General features: G+C 55.2%; 1 protein-coding gene across 3 annotated transcripts in view; it reads left to right on the forward strand.

The window, feature by feature from the left end:
- Positions 1–16,572, forward strand: part of NACC2 (NACC family member 2) — a 77,413-nt gene that overhangs the window by 24,122 nt on the left and 36,719 nt on the right. Inside the window, exon 1 of one of the 3 annotated variants that reach the window (XM_058524505.1) lies at positions 15,944–16,454. The exons of the other annotated variants lie outside the window; for them this stretch is intronic. The gene's annotated coding sequence lies outside the window, so the exon portion shown is untranslated. Of the gene's footprint in view, positions 1–15,943; positions 16,455–16,572 lie in introns of those variants that run through there. 3 annotated transcript variants of the gene reach the window in all.

A 16,572-nucleotide genomic window follows, 5' to 3' on the forward strand; every position in this document is an offset into this window, starting at 1 on the left:
CCTTTTCCTTCAATTCAATTTCCTTGAGACTTCCTCTCTGACATATGGATGGCTTAGAGGTATATTGTTTATTTCCAGATTTACTTTTCTGTTATTAATTTCTAGTTTGATCCCATTGTGGTTGGAGAACACACTTTGTATGATTTCAGTTCTTTTAAATTTCTTTTTTTGTGTGTGAGGAAGATTAGCCCTGAGCTAACATCTATTGCCAATCCTCCTCTTTTTTGCTGAGGAAGATTGGCCCTGGGCTAACATCCGTGCCCATCTTCCTCTACTTTATATGGGATGCCACCACAGCATGGCTCGATAAGTGGTGCATAGGTCTGTGCCTTGGATCCAAACCTGCGAATCCTGGGCTGCCGAAGTGGAGCACACAAACTTAACCGCTACGCCATGGGGCTGGCCCCATCTTTTAAATTTCTTGAGGTTTGTTTCATGGCCCAGGACATTGCCTGTCTTGGTGTACGTTCCATGGGCACTTGAAAAGAATGAGTATTCTGCTGTTGTTGGGTGGATGGTTCTGTAAATGGCAATTAGGTGCTGTTGGTTGATGTTGTTTAGTTCTCCATATCTTTGCTGATTTACTGTCTAGTTCTGTCAGTTGTTGAGAGAGGGTTGTTGAAGTCTCCAACTATAATTTTGGATTTGTCTTTCTCTTTTTAATTCTGTCTGTTTATGCTTCATATATTTGCTGTTCTGTTGACTGGTACACACACAAGATTGCCGTGTCCTCTGGGTGATTGACCCTTTCATCATTGTGAAATGTCCCCCTCTGTCTCATAATTTTCTTTGCTCTGAAGTCTGCTTTATTTGATATTAATATAGCAACCCCTGCTTTCTTTTGATTATGTTTGCATGATTTATCTTTTCTGTCCTTTTCTTTCAACTTGCCTATATCATTATTTTGAAGTCAGTTTCTTGTATACAGCATATAATTTTTTTTTTTTCCTGAAGAAGATTTGCCCTGAGCTAACATCTGTTGCCACTCTTCCTCTATTTTGTATGTGAGCCACCGCCACAGCATGGCCATTGACAGATGAGTGGTGTAGGTCTGCACCCAGGAACCAAACCTGGGCTGCTGAAGCAGAGCATGCCCAGCTTAACCACTAGGCCACCGGGGCTGGCCCCCCTGGGTAATTTTTTAAAAATCTACTTTGCCAATCTCTGTCTGTTAATTGGTCTGTTTAGGCCATTTATATTTAATGGAATTATTGATGTGTCAGGGCTTAAGTATACCATTTTATTTTTTTTGATAAAATAAATCAAACCTTGGGGCCGGCACAGTGGCACAGTGGTTAAGTGCGCATGCTCCGCTTCTGTGGCCCGAGGGTTCACAGGTTTGGGTCCCCAGCGTGCACTAATGCACCGCTTGTCAAGCCATGCTGTGGTGGCCTCCCATATAAAGTGGAGGAGGATGGGCACAGATGTTAGCCCAGGGCCAATCTTCCTTGGCAAAAAAGAGGAGGATAAAGGAGGATTGGCATCGGATGTTAGCTCAGGGCTGATCTTCCTCTCACAAAAATCAATCAATCAATCAGTCAATCAATCAATCAAACCTGGGCTGGCCCTGTGGCTTAGCGGTTAAGTGCTTGCACTCGCTACTGGCAGCTCGGGTTCGGATCCTGGGCACGCACTGGCGCACCGCTTCTCCAGCCATGCTGAGGCCACGTCCACGTATAGCAACTAGAAGGATGTGCAGCTATGACATACAACTATCTACTGGGGCTTTGGGGAAAAAAAAGAGGAGGAGGATTGGCAATAGATGTTAGCTCAGAGCCGGTCTTCCTCAGCAAAAAGAGGAGGATTAGCACGGATGTTAGATCAGGGCTGATCTTCCTCACAAAAAAAAATAAATTAAAAAAAAATCAATCAAACCTCGCTTCCTGTGGGTCACTTGAACATTTTTAAATTTCATTTTGATGTATCTGTAGTTTTTTTTGTTCTTTTTGAAATAACAGCTTTATTGAGATATAATTCACATACCATACAATTCACCCATACAGTGTACAATTCAGTGGTTTTTAGTCCATTCAGAGTTGTGCAGCCATCGCCACAATCAATCTTAGAACATTTTCGTCACTCCAGAAAGAAACCCTGTACCCTTTAACAGTCACTCCCGTTCCCTCCGTCCCTCCCTAAGCCCCTCCACTCTCAGCTCTAGGCAACCACTGGTCTGTTTTATGTCTCTGTAAATTGCCTGTTTGGACATTTCATATAAATGGAATCATACAACGTGTGGCCTTTTGTATCTGGCTTTTTTCACTTAGCATAATGTTTTTGAGGTTCATCCGTGTTGTAGCATGAATCAGTACTTCATTCCTTTTTATGGCTGAATAATACTCCATTGTATGGATAGACCAGATTTTGTTTATCCATTCATCCATTGATGGACATTTGGGTTGTTTCCACTTTTGGCTATTATGAATAATGCTTTTATGAACATTCATGCACAAGTGTTTGCGTGGACATATGTATTCATTTCTCTTGGGTATATGGCTAGGAGTGGAGTTGCTGGGTCGTACTGTAACTCTATGTTTACCCTGTTGAGGAACTTCCAGACTGTTTTCCAAACGTAGCTGGACCATTTTACATTCTCATCACACCTTCACCAGCATTTTTAATCTGTCTTTTTTATTATAGCCATCCTAGTGAATGTGAAGTGCTATTTCATTGTAGTTTTGATTTGCATTTCCCTAATGGGTAATGATGTTGAGCATCTTTTCACGTCCATGTTAGACGTTTGCGTATCTTCTTTGAAGAAATGTCTCTTTAGATGGTTTGCCCGTTTTAAAATTGGGTTATTTGTCTTTTTATTGTTGAGTTGGTAGAATTCTTTATATATTCTGGATAAGTCTGTGATCAGAAATATGATTTGCAGATATTCCTTCCCATTCTTTGTTTGTCTTTTCACTTTCTTGATAGTGTCCTTTGAAGCACAAAAGTTTTTAGTTTTGATGAAGTCTGATTTATCTTTTTTTATCTAAGAATCCATTGCCTAATCCAAGGCCACAAAGATTTTCTCCTGTATTTTCTTCTAGGATTTTTATAGTTTTAACTCTTACATTTAGGTGTTTGATGCATTTTTCAGTTAAGTTTTGTATATGGTGTCAGATAAGAGTCCAACTTCATGCTTTTACGTGTGGATACCCAGTTGTCCCAGCACCACATTTTGAAAAGATTGTTCTTTTCCCATTGAATGATCTTGGCACTCTTGTGGGAAAATGAGTTGACCGTAGACACATGGGCTTATTTCTAGACTCTCCCTTCTATCTATTGATCTATATGTCTGTCCTTCTACCAGTACCACACTGTCTTGATTACTGTAGGTTTGTAGTAAGTTTTGAAATCAGGACATATGAATCCTCCAACTTTGTTCTTTCTTTTCAGTTTTGGCTATTCTGGGTCCCTTGCATTTCTGTATGAATTTTAGGATTGGCTTGTCAATTCTGCAAAAATGTCAGCTGGGATTTTGATTAGAATTGCATTGAATCTGTAGGTCAATTTGGGGAATATTCCTGTCTTAACAATGTTAGATCTAATCCATGAACGTGGATGTCTTTCCATTTATTTAGATCTTTAGTTTCTTTCAATAAAGTTTTGCAGTTTTCACAGCATAAGTTTTACGATACTTTTGTTAAATTTATTCCTGAGTATTTTATGCTTTTTGATGTCATTATAAATGGAATTGTTTACTAAATTTCATTTTCAGATTGTTCATTGTAAATGTATAGAAATACATTTGATTTTCGTATATTGATCTTATATCCTGCAACCTTGCTGAACTAGTACTTATAGTTTTTTGGTCAATTCCTTAGGATTTTCTTTGTGCAAGATCATGTTATCTATGAATAGAGATAGTTTTACTTTTTCTTTTCCAATGCTACATCTTTTATTTCATTTTCTTGCCGAGTTGCCCTCACTAGAACTTCTGGTACAATGTCGACCTTCTAGCATTGTTCCTGATCTTAGGGGGAAAGCATCCAGTCTTGCACCATAGAGTATGATGTTAGTTGTGGGTTTTTCACTTGTGCCCTTTATCAGGTTGAGGAAGTTCCCCTCTTTCCTAGTTTGTTGAGTGTTTCTTTCTCTTTTTTTTTTTTTTGTGAGGAAGATCAGCCCTGACCTAACATCCGTGCCAATCCTCCTCTTTTTGCTGAGGAAGACTGGCCCTGAGCTAACATCCGTGCCCATCTTCCTCCACTTTATGTGGGACGCCGCCTCAGCATGGCCTGACAAGTGGTGCGTCGGTGCGCACCCGGGATCCGAACCCGGGCCCCCAGCAGTGGAGCGCGTGCGCTTAACCACTACACCACGGGGCCGGCTCCTGTTGAGTGTTTCTTATGTGCTGAGTGTTTTTATGTGTCGTTTGTGTGTGTTGGGCCTTTTTAGATGATAGATGTTAGAATTATCTGACAGACATTTTAAAGCAACACTCCAGTATTCCGTATTCCCAGAAGCAGAAGTCTAACACAATTAATTTTGGTATCAGTTTGTCAGAATTCTTCAATATAGTTGACTATATAATTTTATATTTTTTTCATAATCTTCAGCATCATGTAAAAGTAATGCTAGATTCTCTGATTGATGAAACAGTATGTGGAGTTTAGGAAATTCAGATTAACTATTTCCTTGTGAGAAAACACATCTAGATCTTGAAAGTAAAATATGTGCTTGATATAAATCAGGGAAGAGACATCGAGTTGTTTTTTCAACTCAAGTTGTTGAAGCAGCCTGATTTGTCCAGAATTCCCCTCGATTACAGGAATTTGGGATATTATATGGAAGTGCTTTTTGAGCTAGGAGTTTCTCTGAAAAGGGTCCCCTCTCCCTTGAATGCTAGCTCATTGAAAATAATTAGAAGTTCATGGGGCCGGCCCAGTGGTGCAAGTGGTTAAGTGCACGCACTGCGCTGCGGCGGCCCGGGGTTCGCCGGTTCAGATCCTGGGCGCACACCGACGCACCACTTGGCAAGCCATGCTGTGGCGGCATCCCATATGAAGTGGAGGAAGACGGGCGTGGATGTTAGCCCAGGGCCAGTCATCCTCAGCAAAAAGAGGAGGATTGGCAGATGTTAGCTCAGGGACGATCTTCCTCAAAAAAAAAAAAAAAAAAGAAAGAAGTTCAGTTTCTTTATGTTCTGGGGATTCTGAAAATGTTGAGTTATGAAATTCCTTATTATCTATTAGCCCATGAGGACACAGCTCTTGAAGAGATTTTATAAGGCATGAATACCCTTCAGAGGTGGGAAAAAATTCCACCCTCAAGGTGAGGAATGGCACACAGCGCACCTGCAACGTCAGCCACAGGTCGGAAGTAAACGCGGAAAACAGCTCACCTCTCCACGTCTCACAGGTGTTTTCCTTTGCAGGGGACAGGAGCTATTTCCTTGATTGATGAACAGATGACCGATAGGGACAGACAGGATCCCCTCATCTACCCTGCGGAGTCTCCATGTGGTCAGGCTGGAGAGCCAGCCCCCAGCCATTGCTGCCCCCACTCATGGTCTCACAGGTCTCAGGGTGCTCTGGACAGTGTGGCCGAAACCAGCCTAGTGGTCCTGGGCACTGCTCATCCTGGGTCTAAGCCACGGAAAAGGGGTGTGGCCCAAACCACAAGTTAGATAGGATACAGATGGACTGACAAACTTGGCCAACAACCAGAAACAAAAACAGTCTGGGGTGGGTGGGGGTGGAATAAACAATAAAAACAGAAAAAGTGGAGGCTGAGAGCTGCTCCTCTTGGGTTCACTCAGGGAGATGGGCGACTCGGTGTGGGGCTGAGCTCAGACCGCCAGCCTGAGGTGCTTCTGCAGGTGAGTCTGTTGGGGTCCCCATCAGAGTGTAGTTTTATACCAGTTATAAACAAGACCCTGTACAAATAGGAGATGAGTGCATGTCGGGGAGGTATTGAACCCGTGGGGAAGGAGCTGGTAGGCTGGGAAGCTGGCTGGCCAGGCGACACCGAGGGACTGAAGGAAGACCAGGCGATCTGGACTGGCCGGACGAGACCCAACGCTGGCAGCTGTCCTGCAGGGCAGAAGCCTGTACTCTCTGGGGCCGTCTTTTCTACAGAGAGAAATCTTGCGTCTATCCTGACAGAAATGAGCGAGTTTGCACGTAACTTGACGGGGGCTGGGTAGAACGTGAGTCAGAGGGCAGTCCTCCCAGACGGCGGTCGTCCTCGGAGAGTCCCTGTGTTGGGGAGGGGCTGAGCAGTCAACATTTGCTTTATTTCCAAGTGTTTGATAATTCTCTGACCAGTCTGCCGTCCCTCTGGAATGGATGTGCGTCTATCTCAGAAGCTTGCTCCCACACCCAGCCGTCCTGCTTGTTGCTCGTAGGGCCTCTCCGGCCAGCCTTTGTCTGACCTGACGTTGTGGGGCTGGGGCTGGGGGGGACCTGCTGGGTCCAGGTGCTGCACGGCCTGGTCCCCAGCCCCTCTTCAGCACTATCAGCATGTCTGTCCATCCACCGTTCCCTGCCCTGCCTGCCTTGGCTCCTTTCTCCTCTGCTGCCTTCACGGGGGGCTTCGCCCTTCTCTCTGCCTCCAGCCTCTCCTGCAGGCTGTGTTCCCAGGTGACCCCTCAATGGCCAGGACCCCCCGGTGGGAAGGGCTGGCGCTGGAGGGCGAGGGGAAGCATCTGAGCAAAGCAAGTGCTGGTACGTGGGAGCTGGGGGTCTGAGCGGCCGGAGGCAGCACGCGACCCACTCCAGTGTGCCTGAGGTACAGGAGCGCTCACCCCCACCCCACTCACCCCAACCAGGTGCCAGGAGACCACCTGACATCGGGCAGGATGGGAACTCGAAGCTGCGGCTTCCTTGACCTCCGTGGGGTTCCAGGGCGATCGAGGACCAGGCCTGGGGAGGAGCTGCCCACCTGGCATTTCTCGCTCTCTCCTAGCCCCCGAGGGGGGTGTCTCTTCCATCCTAGAATGTGGTACCGATGGGCCTTGTCCCTACCCTGTGACAGTCCAGGATGAACAGTGAGACCTCAGGCCAAGAGATCCAGGGATGTCACCCACCCACACACACCCACCCTCACCCCTTCCCCTCCTGACTCCCCTTCCACCTGTGCCCATCCCCCCCACACAGAGTCTCTCGGGGGGCCCTGTGATTCTGGGGCTGGCTGGGTCTGAGCTGGCTTCCAGGATGCAGAGGGGGAGCTTCTGGTGAAGAGGCTGGCCGGATACCCAATTCCTGGCAGATGGTAATGGGCGGGGAGGGCTGGGGCCCCAAGGCCCGAGGGCTGGCGGGGACAGGCCCCAGGGCTTCTGAGGGTCTTCAGGGGACGTGCTGCCCACCTAGCTGCGTCTCGGATGCCTTTGGCCCAGGAGCATTCTGGCCGTTTTGCGCTCTGTGCTGACTGCACCTTTGAGGCCGGCCAGCCTGTGAGCCTGCGCGACGGGCCCTCAGCCTTGGAGGCCAGCAGGTCTCGGCCTGATCTTCCGGGACCGCAGGTAGGCCCTTCACCCCTCACCTCAGCTGGCCAGTGTGTCCTGGTCCTTCTGGTGTGAGCACTGAGCCCCCTCGGTCCCGGGCAAACCTGGCTGGCTGGTCCTCTCTGTGTCCTCAGTTTCTGGAAAGCCTGGGTCTCCGTAGCCCACCTCCTGGCCTGTGGCGGTAGCCACATGAAATGGCGCGGGTGGGGCTCAAAGGGATGGGAGCTGCGACTGACCGCAGCCAGGCACTGGCGAGAGGGATCCCGGTCCCAGCCTGGCGTCCCCCACCCTGCCCTGCACAGGGGCCACCATGGGGAGAGCAGACAGGTCCTGCCTGCTGCCTGGACCCACCTTCCAGAAAGAACGCGCCGCCTGCCTGCACGGCATTCCCAGGCCATAAAGTTGGGTGTCTGTGTTTGCGGTGTTTATTTTTCATATCGGTAATTACCTTTTATGGCCCCGCAGCCCGTGCCTCTGATCGCAGGGCCCAGCTCAGGACTTCCCTTCTCCCCAACCCCTCTCTCCTCCTCTACACGAGGCGCCTCCTTGTTCCACACGGGCTTCGGGGAGGTCTGGGTTTGTGGTTAAGATTCTCACACTGGAGCACGAGGACGATTATGTGTAGCTTTTATTTGGCCCCCAGGATTCTTGCTGCATTATCTGTATTTCCTTTAATTTGTGGGATTTCTAGTAAATGGGCTTAAAAATAGATCTGGGCGTAATGCCAGGCAGATGCGGGCAGCAGGCCTCTGCATCTCTCTGAAGGCAGAGTGGGATAACCCCGGTGTGACTTGGGCCTGCCCCTCCCCTGGGTCCCCCGCGGTGGCCCCGCCACTGCCCCGCAGGAGGAGCAGGGAGCACCAGGGCAAGGGCTCCGAGTCCCCAGCAGGAAGTCGGGCTGAGTCTCGGCTGCAGTCAGGGTTGGGCCTGGGGTGTGTGCTGATCGCTGCTGCTCTGCCGCCCAGGAAGGCGGGGGTCCAGGGGTGTTTGGGGTCTGTTTGAGGGGAAGGAGGTGGGTGCACGCTGTGGGGCTCTGATGGAGGCCAGGCTGAGCAGAGGGCAGTCACCTGCTGTTGGTTTGTGCTCTCCTGGGCTCACTGGGTGCCGGCTTTGCCCCTGGGTTCCCCTGGTGTCCCAGCTGCCCCTTGGCCCACAGTGACCCTGAGATCTGAGTGTCAGTACCATCTGTGGGGGTCCCGATGCCCTCTGGTGCCCACCCATGGTTGGTGCTGTATTGTGCTCTAAATGGCTGGCATGGCCTCTGCACCCCTCTCCCTGTCCCAGAAACTTAAATGCTGTGGGCCTCTGCACTGTGTCTCCCTGCAGACAGGAGGCCTGGGCCCAGAGGGCAGAGCCAAGGCCCACCCAGGCCTCTCCTGCCTGTCCAGGGCTGGAGCCCCACTCGAGGCTCAGGAGACCCCCTGTCTGGTCCCGAAGCCCTTCAGTGGCTTAGGGTTCCTTCCCTGCCTGGATTCCTGCAGAATTCCATTCCCCAGAGTGGGCCATTGCCCTAGGACGTGGGGACACACCCATGGTGGTAGTCGCTGCGTGTGAGTCAGATCTTCTGAGGGCGGAGCAAGCCAGTGGGAGGGGCAGTGTCCAGAGGGTTAAATGTGGAGACAGGAAGACGAGGGAGTCCCCGCCCCGGGGCTTGACTGCAGGCAGCCAGGGCACTGGGGAGCCCGGGAACCGGGAGCCTAGCCCCAGGGCACAGGTGCCTGCTGCTTCCACCTGACACCTCAGAGCCAGGCACCTGTGCGCAGCGGGTGGCTGGGTGTCCCCAGATGGGAGAGGAGTGCGGTCCCAGGAGCCCCTGGGAGAAGATGGAATAGGCAGGCAGCCTGGGGTGAGGGGGTGGCGGGGTCCCTGAGGTGCTGCAGCCGTCTCCCCCGCCCCACAATTGCCTCTTACCGCAGGGCCCACGTGGGCGAGGTTGGCCAGGGAGTGGCTCTGGGCCATCTCAGCAGCCACTGTGCAGGGAGCAGGGAGGTGGGGGCCGGTGCACTGTGGCCCCATCTCAGGGTAATTGCCCTCCCCCCCCCCAGCGGCTGATTTAGTGTTTCTGTGTCGGTCTGATTTACATTAGATTTTTAAGCATAATTAGAAATGCAGGGAGCTCTGTGTCTTACCTCAACTATTTATGGCACGATATGCAGATGAAGAGAGCTATGAATATTAAAGATGGCAGTGTGTGCAGAGTCTTGCTGTCTTTAATGAGTTGGGTGACCGCACAGGGCCTGGCGCCCCCTCTGCCCTCTGGCCCAGGACCTGGCCGCTTCCAGGACCCCTTCCCCACCCTCCCCCAGCTACTCTGGGACCCCCACGGGCCGGGGAGAGGGGAGAGCGAGGCTGCGGCTGCCTTTCAGGGGGTCAGGGCCTGGGAGTTCGCCGGGCAGCCCCTGCTCCCCGCACTGCCCCTGGTGCCCCCGCCTGGGCGCAGAGACCCTGCTTCAGCCACGAGGGGAGAAGGGCACCGTCTGTACGTGGAGCTGAGCGGGCTGGCTTTTTAAGTTATTAAACTATGCCCGAGGGAGACACTCTTCAAGCTTACGTTATTTAAATTACAAATACGGGTGAGAGATTGTCGGCTCTGTTCAAAACACTGCTTAATTCTTTGCAAGCTTTCTAGAACTGGTTGGTGGTTACTCGTGGACTTGGTGGGTCTTCGGCGGGGTGGCGGGCGGGGGCCGCAGGTGGGAGGTGGCTCGTGGGGTCTATTCCCCTCCCACCAAGTGAGCGCCTGCTCCTCTGAGTGACTGCTGCTGCTGCCTCTTCGGGCTCATGCCGTGTGTGTTTGACCCCGGACCCCCCACCCACACTTTGAGAGTGGAGGGTCCGAGGCTGGCAGGTTGGGGGCAGGCGGTCATACCTAGTGAGTGGTGGTGTGTCAGGAGCCACAGGCTGCATCGTCCCCCTGGATGTGGGGCTGGGTCACACACACCCTTAGACTGGACCCTTGGTCCGAGCCCACTGCATAACCACGTGCTGTGGGACACAGGACCCGCTGTCCCATCTGATGGGGTGTCCATCCAGCCGCCCCCCCCCATGGTCCTGTGGCTGGAGGGTCTGATGGGGCCTGGCTGCTGGGGGCTTGCCTGGTGCCCTGGGCCCTCAGGGCCTGGAGTGGGGGTGTGTCTGGAGGCCCCAGTGCTGGGTGGTAAGGAGCCCACGTGTGTGCTTGTGTCTGTCTGAGGACCAGCTCTGTATTGTGGCTCTCTCCTTGGGGCAGCCAGAGGAAGGATTGATAAGCACATTTTTGAATTCGCAGATGCTGGCATGCTGCCCTTCTCTGTTTGGGAGAAAAAAGCTTCCAGGCAAACATTTGTTAGTGCAGTTAAAACCGGCTTTCATGCTTGAAGCTGGTCCAGGCTGTGTCTGGGGTGGAGGCTGCCCAGGTGCCTGGCTGGACACAGGAGGCCTCTTGTCTCTTCCTCTCAGGCTGGGGCATGGTGAGCCAGACGGGGGTCTCAGAGGTGGGACCACCCCCGCGGGGACCCCCGTGACCCAGAAGTTTCAGAGGCCTGTGTGCCCCCTTCCTGTCTCTGCAGCAGAGTCCTGGGGGCGTGGGGTGAGTCTGGGCCTCAGTCTAGTGGGGTCAGTCCTCGCTGTCTTGATGACCGTAGCCCGCGACGGTGGGTATTGAAAGCGAGAAGCCGGGGAGGGTGGTGACCGGGCGCGTGGGGTACAGGTCCCGGCCCTTGCAGTGCCTCAGTGTCCTCGTCTGCACCGAGTGGAGGGGCTGAGGGCTGGGAGGCGAGCACATAGTCGGTGCAGCAGTGATTGTTGGGAACTGCTACTGGCAGCTGAGACCCTACTGTGGAGCCCTGCTTCTGCCTGCCGGGTCCTCGCGGCGGCCGGCCCTTCCATTAGCAGCGAGGCCCTGTGGCTGCTTTATGATGTATTAAAAGTTTAATGCAAACCCGAGGCGCAAACTGGGTGGTGCTTCCCCCAGCTCTCAGGGGACCTGGCCTTTCCTAGCTGGGCAGCCTTGCTTCCAGCAGGCACCTGGAGCCCTGAAGGGTCAACCTCCGGGCTGCCCCCTCATAGGAGCAGAGCTCCACGGCCACGCCAGAGCATCAGGGGACAGCATGGGAGTGAGCTTCCCTCCTGCAGGCCCCTCCCCCTCGCTCTCCTAACAGCCTCCCATAGCCACCTCCATGCAGCCGCCGGGTGGTATTCTCGATGCCCAGTGTGCTCACGTGTGTTTGTGCTGACTCACAGAGGAACCTCCTCCTGCCTGTGAGACACCATCCTGGGGGATGTGGCCGGGGGCTGTGCCCCAAACTCTGGAGCGCCTTGACTTTTAGGAGGGGTCCTTGTTGCCAGGCTGGCTTCCCCCGAGACGGCAGGGCTTGGCAGCTGGGCAGTGGGGCTGCCGCGGAGACGGCCTCCGACTGTGGGCAGGGGTGGTGGGGTGGCAAGAGGGGTTCCTTTTCTTCCTGCCAGAATGTTTCCTGGTGCACCTGCCTCCCTCCTTCCCCTACCGTGCATGTGTTTAATGGTCGTGCGTTTGCCGAGGTCCAGGCCTCTTATTAGGTTGGTTAAATTAAATCCTGCACAATAATTTTATTTAATTTCATTGATCTCACCTTCTTTCCCTTGCTGGTGGTGATCCTGCAGAAATCAGATTCGCATTCCTCCTCCCAGCCATGCTCTTGTCACAGGAAGACGTTCAGGATCTGGGGTGGGTGTGGAAGGGTGGGGAGCAGTGGGCAGGTCCTAGCTGGGCTTCTATGGGACTCTGACCCCCTGCTGATCCCTCAGCCCCTGTGCGTGCGCATCTGCAGCTCTTGGGGCAGGTACTCCGCCCCCTTCCCGTTGGGCTCCTTCTGTCTACTTGCAGGCTGCGCTGCCTGCGGGCACGGGGGCTGGGAGGCCTCTGGTTGACAACCTGTAACCCCAGGGTCTGGTTTTGGCCATCCCCGAGGGAGGGTCCACAGAGAAGAGACCCCCTGGCTGCTCACATTTTCTCATTCCGGGGGAGATCTCAGAGTCTGTGTGGATGGGGGACCTCCCCCTCCGAGGCTGGCACAGCTACAGGGGCTGGACTCTGGCTTTGTGGAGTCAGCAGGGGCTTCCCAAAGGGGGTTCCATTCTGAAGGGCTTTATGAGGGGGAGGGTTCCGTGGTGCAGTGGCTTTGAAGATGGCTGGGGTGAACAAAGTTAGAGATCTCTGATATTCTGCCTGGCTCTTCAGAACCTTCCATAAGTGAATGGGCACACGAATCTCGCTGTGGAGGGGAAATGGAATAGGTGGCACTGCCTGGGAAGCAGGAGGTGGGGAAACTGAGGCACAGAGAGGAGAGGGTGGTCACGGCAGGCTGGGCCCCACTGCACAGGGAAAGGCGAGGAGGTGCCTCCCTTCCTCGGCAGATGGCCACCCCTCGGCCCGCTCTGGCCCTGGCCCTCTTCTCTCTGGCCGCTGCACAAGGGTCGGCCTGAGGCTTGTCCTGCTTTCATGGCCCCGGTACGTAAACTAAGCCTTTATTTTATTCTTTCCTCCTCAAGTTCAGCTTTGTTCTTGCCCCGGCGAGGCTTCTAAGAAAGCAACCTAAAACCAGCCTTCGTCGGGATCTCACAGGCCGGGCCACAGGGCCGCAGCCTCACCTGCACAGGTGGCTTCAGGACACGGCGGCACAGTGCCAGTCGTCCTCGGTCCCCGGGGACCCAGGCAGGCTCGTCACCTTCCAGGGGAATCATGGTCCCTTCTCTGGGCAAGCGATCTGGCCCTCAGCCCTGGGGTGCAGGCCCCTGAAACTGGACGGGGGCCTAGGCAGGCTGGTGGCTGAGGGAGAGGCCCCCCCCCCCCCCCCGGGCCATCGCCCTCTCCCCCAGGTCTCGGCAGGTGAGTCATCGCGTTGCAGCTTACCGGAGCATTGTGTGCCAGGCTCACACCCAGGGCTTTACTGATATCGTCTCCATTGACCCTACGGTAACCGCCTGAGGGTAAACCTGACCCTGTTGACAGATGAATGTCCCAGGTGTGGTGGCATTTGCTTGAGGCCACAGGATGTGGATGCGAAGTGGCTGGGGCAGGGCCTGGCACATGGAGGTGGTGCTGAGAGGGCCCAGGCCCTACAGGCCTTGGTTTGTCCCGTGCTCTCAGTTTAGGATCTGACCACTACCCCCCCAGCCCTGGGCAGTTGGGACTCTCTGGGGGCAGGTGCACAGTGCACCTTTGCTGGCCTCTACCTGGCGAGGCTGGGTCACCCCCTCTCAGGGCACAAGAGCCTCCATCGGGCCAGGTGACCCCACCTTGCTCTCTAGGAGGCTCCTGGCAGTGGATGCTATGGGTCTGTGAAGGGGGATGTTTTGGGGACCGCTGTCCACTGCACTGTATGTCGCTGGGCAGCACAGCCCCTCTCTTGCTGTTCTCCGCAGCCATGCCCAGCATTCGGTTAAATGCCTGCCAGGCATTGGGCAGACCTGTCCCGCCCTCTCTGAGCTCATGAGGGCCACCTGGCAGGCTCTATTCCTGGGAGGGCCAGGGTGCGCACAGTGGAAGGCTGTGTGCCTGGGGCCCTGGGGCCCGAGTCCTCACCCAGGCCAGGGTTGGCCCCTGCCCTCCTGTCCCCTCCTCATCACGGGTCCCGACATCTTTCGGCCTCTGGGTGTCCCTCTGTTTATCCACGTTGGTTCTGCCTGTGCCCCTGTCTGCCTTCCTTTGTGGCTGGGTAGGCACATGGGGCTGTGCCCCCACCCCCACCCTGAGGCTGCAGCCCCCTCGTCTTGGGGCCATTGGGCTCCTCCTAGGCCTTAGGAAAGGGGGACCACCAGGATGACACAGCGCAGTCTGGGGGCCTGACAGGGGGTTTGGTAGGAGCTTCCCAGGGCTGGGCCTCCTGGGTCTGGATAAAGACCAGTTGGCGAGGCCGCCCGGGGTGGGAGGCATGGAGACAGGCATCCATGTGGATGCCCGCTGCGGCCCCTGGGCGGCTGAGGTGTGGCAGTGCCCTAGCAACGGCAAAGGCTGTCCATGGCCGGAGGCAGCTTCCTGAGGGCGGTGAAGACAGGACACCACGAGGGGGCTGTGGCGCGAGTGTGCCGGGTGTTGGGTCACGCTATTGACCTCTGGGCTTGGGCGCTGTGGCCGCAGTGGCTTCGCGCTGCTTTCAGCTCGAGCAGGTAGAGGCAAGGGAGGGCCGAGGTCTGGACTCGCTCGATCACCAAGCCAGATGGAAGCCTGGCTGGTGCTGAGATGGTGGCCGCAGTGCCCTGGGGCCTCGAGCGGAAGGAGCCCGGCCGCTTCCTGCTGTCGCCCGCAGGGCCCCGAGCCTCAGAGTGGCCGAGTGGGACCATTTCTGTCAACATCCCTATCGCTGTCCTTGTCTTGCTGTCACCCCACAAGTTGTCACCAGCCCCGCGTAGGAGGCACAAAGCCGCCTCCAGAGGATCCTCTGCCGGCCACTGCTCACCGGGCGGCTCCCACACCTGGACTTCTTCCTGCTCCCCATTCAGTGGCTTTTTATCTGGTGTCGGAAGCTGAGCCCACGTGTGTGAATCGGGAGGCGCCAGATGGCTCTTTCTTTCTCTCCAGACGCCTTGGAGGGGACAGAGGGGCGTGCTGCCTGGCACCCCTGCCTCTTCCCTGCTTCAGCCACCAGGGTTAGTTCACTGGTGACGGCAGCCATGCTGGGCGTTGCAGGGGACCAGACCTCGGCCATCTCCAATCTCGACTCTCTCCCTTCTTGCGGGCTGCCTATGCACTTCCCAGGGCCACAGTTGGTGGCAGGTGGGGGAACTGAGGCTGGGCAGGCCAGTGGTTTGCCCTAAGGCCCCCACAATCCAGCAGGTAGTGGTGTGAGCCTGGACCGAGGTGCCCATCCTCTGTAGCGGGACATGCAGTGTGCACGGTGCTGTGGCCCATCCCCAGGAGAGGCTCAATAGAGGTCGGAGGCTGTGCGCCCCGCACGGGCAGGCCGGCCGCATTTTGTTACCTGGGGGATGGTACCTTTGCTGCCACCTCTGCTGGGGCAGGTCCATCCAGGGGACGTCCATTGGGAGCTCCTAGTTGCCGGCTACCGTGGGACAGGCCCCAGTTGTGCTCACAAAGTTACTCTTTTTTAAAAGAGCTGACCTGGATGACTGTCCTGGGCGAGTGGGATATGGGATGTTGGGGCTGGACTCGCTGGGCCGGCTGCTTTGGGACCCCAAGGAGAGAGGACGGGTCACCGTGGGCCCTGCCCTGCCGTCCATCTCTGGGCCTCTTCCTCCCCAGCCACTTGCTCTCTCCTCTTCTGCCTCATGTTCTCGTCTCCCCTCTCCCCTCCCTCATCCACGGTTGCCCGACCCCCTTGCCCCCCCCTTCCCCTGCCCCGCCCACCCTGGAGGAGTTGGGCGGCTCTGCCAGCCCTGCAGACTGTTTGGAATAGTTTAAATGCTTTGACACTCGGCTGTACTGGATGGCAGGGCGGCAGTTTACTGGGTAATTCATATGCAAAACTGCACTATAAATTTCCTGGCTGTCTCAGTTGCCGTGGCACCACGAAGCATTTCTCCACGTACAGTACAGTATTTCTGCCATCTTTGTTTGCATTGCAGTGAGTCATCAAAAGTCTGTCTTGTACCGACACCCGGAGCGTGCATTCCTCTGGCACCAACACTCCACTGTTTTTAAAGCCGGGGCTGGGAGCTGGCATTTACTTCGGCTCCCAAATCAAAGGCGGCTATTCATTCCCGAGAGCTGCCTGAATGTCCGTCTGCATCCGGCCTCTTCATTGAGATGCTGTGCGCTGCCCCGGAGAGCCAGGCTGGGTGCAGCTGAGCTGCGGCCGCTGAGCCCGGCGCGGAGCCTCTCTGCCCTCCTCCTCCTCCTCCTCCTCCTCCTCCTCCTCCTCCTCCTCCTCCTCCTCCTCCTCCTCTCCCGGCTCCTTGCGCCCTCCCCACCCCAAGGGCTCCCTCTCCGTTTGCTGCATTCCCGGAGCAGCTGGCGGCTGCGGGCGGCCGGCGTGCGGGCAAGCCTGCCCCTGCCAGGCTGAGCGGGCAGTGCCGGGGCCACCGGCGGCAGCGGCCAAAGGTAGGTCTCCCCTGCTGGCCGGCGCCACCCGGCCGGGCCAGCAACTTCTCCGCAGTGGGGGCACTGCGGGCCCTCTCCGGAGCGGCCGCCCACCTGCCCAACTCCTGTCGGCCAGCCG

This window comes from Diceros bicornis, chromosome 28 (genome assembly GCF_020826845.1).
Source record: "Diceros bicornis minor isolate mBicDic1 chromosome 28, mDicBic1.mat.cur, whole genome shotgun sequence".
In the NCBI taxonomy this organism is placed as follows: domain Eukaryota; kingdom Metazoa; phylum Chordata; class Mammalia; order Perissodactyla; family Rhinocerotidae; genus Diceros; species Diceros bicornis.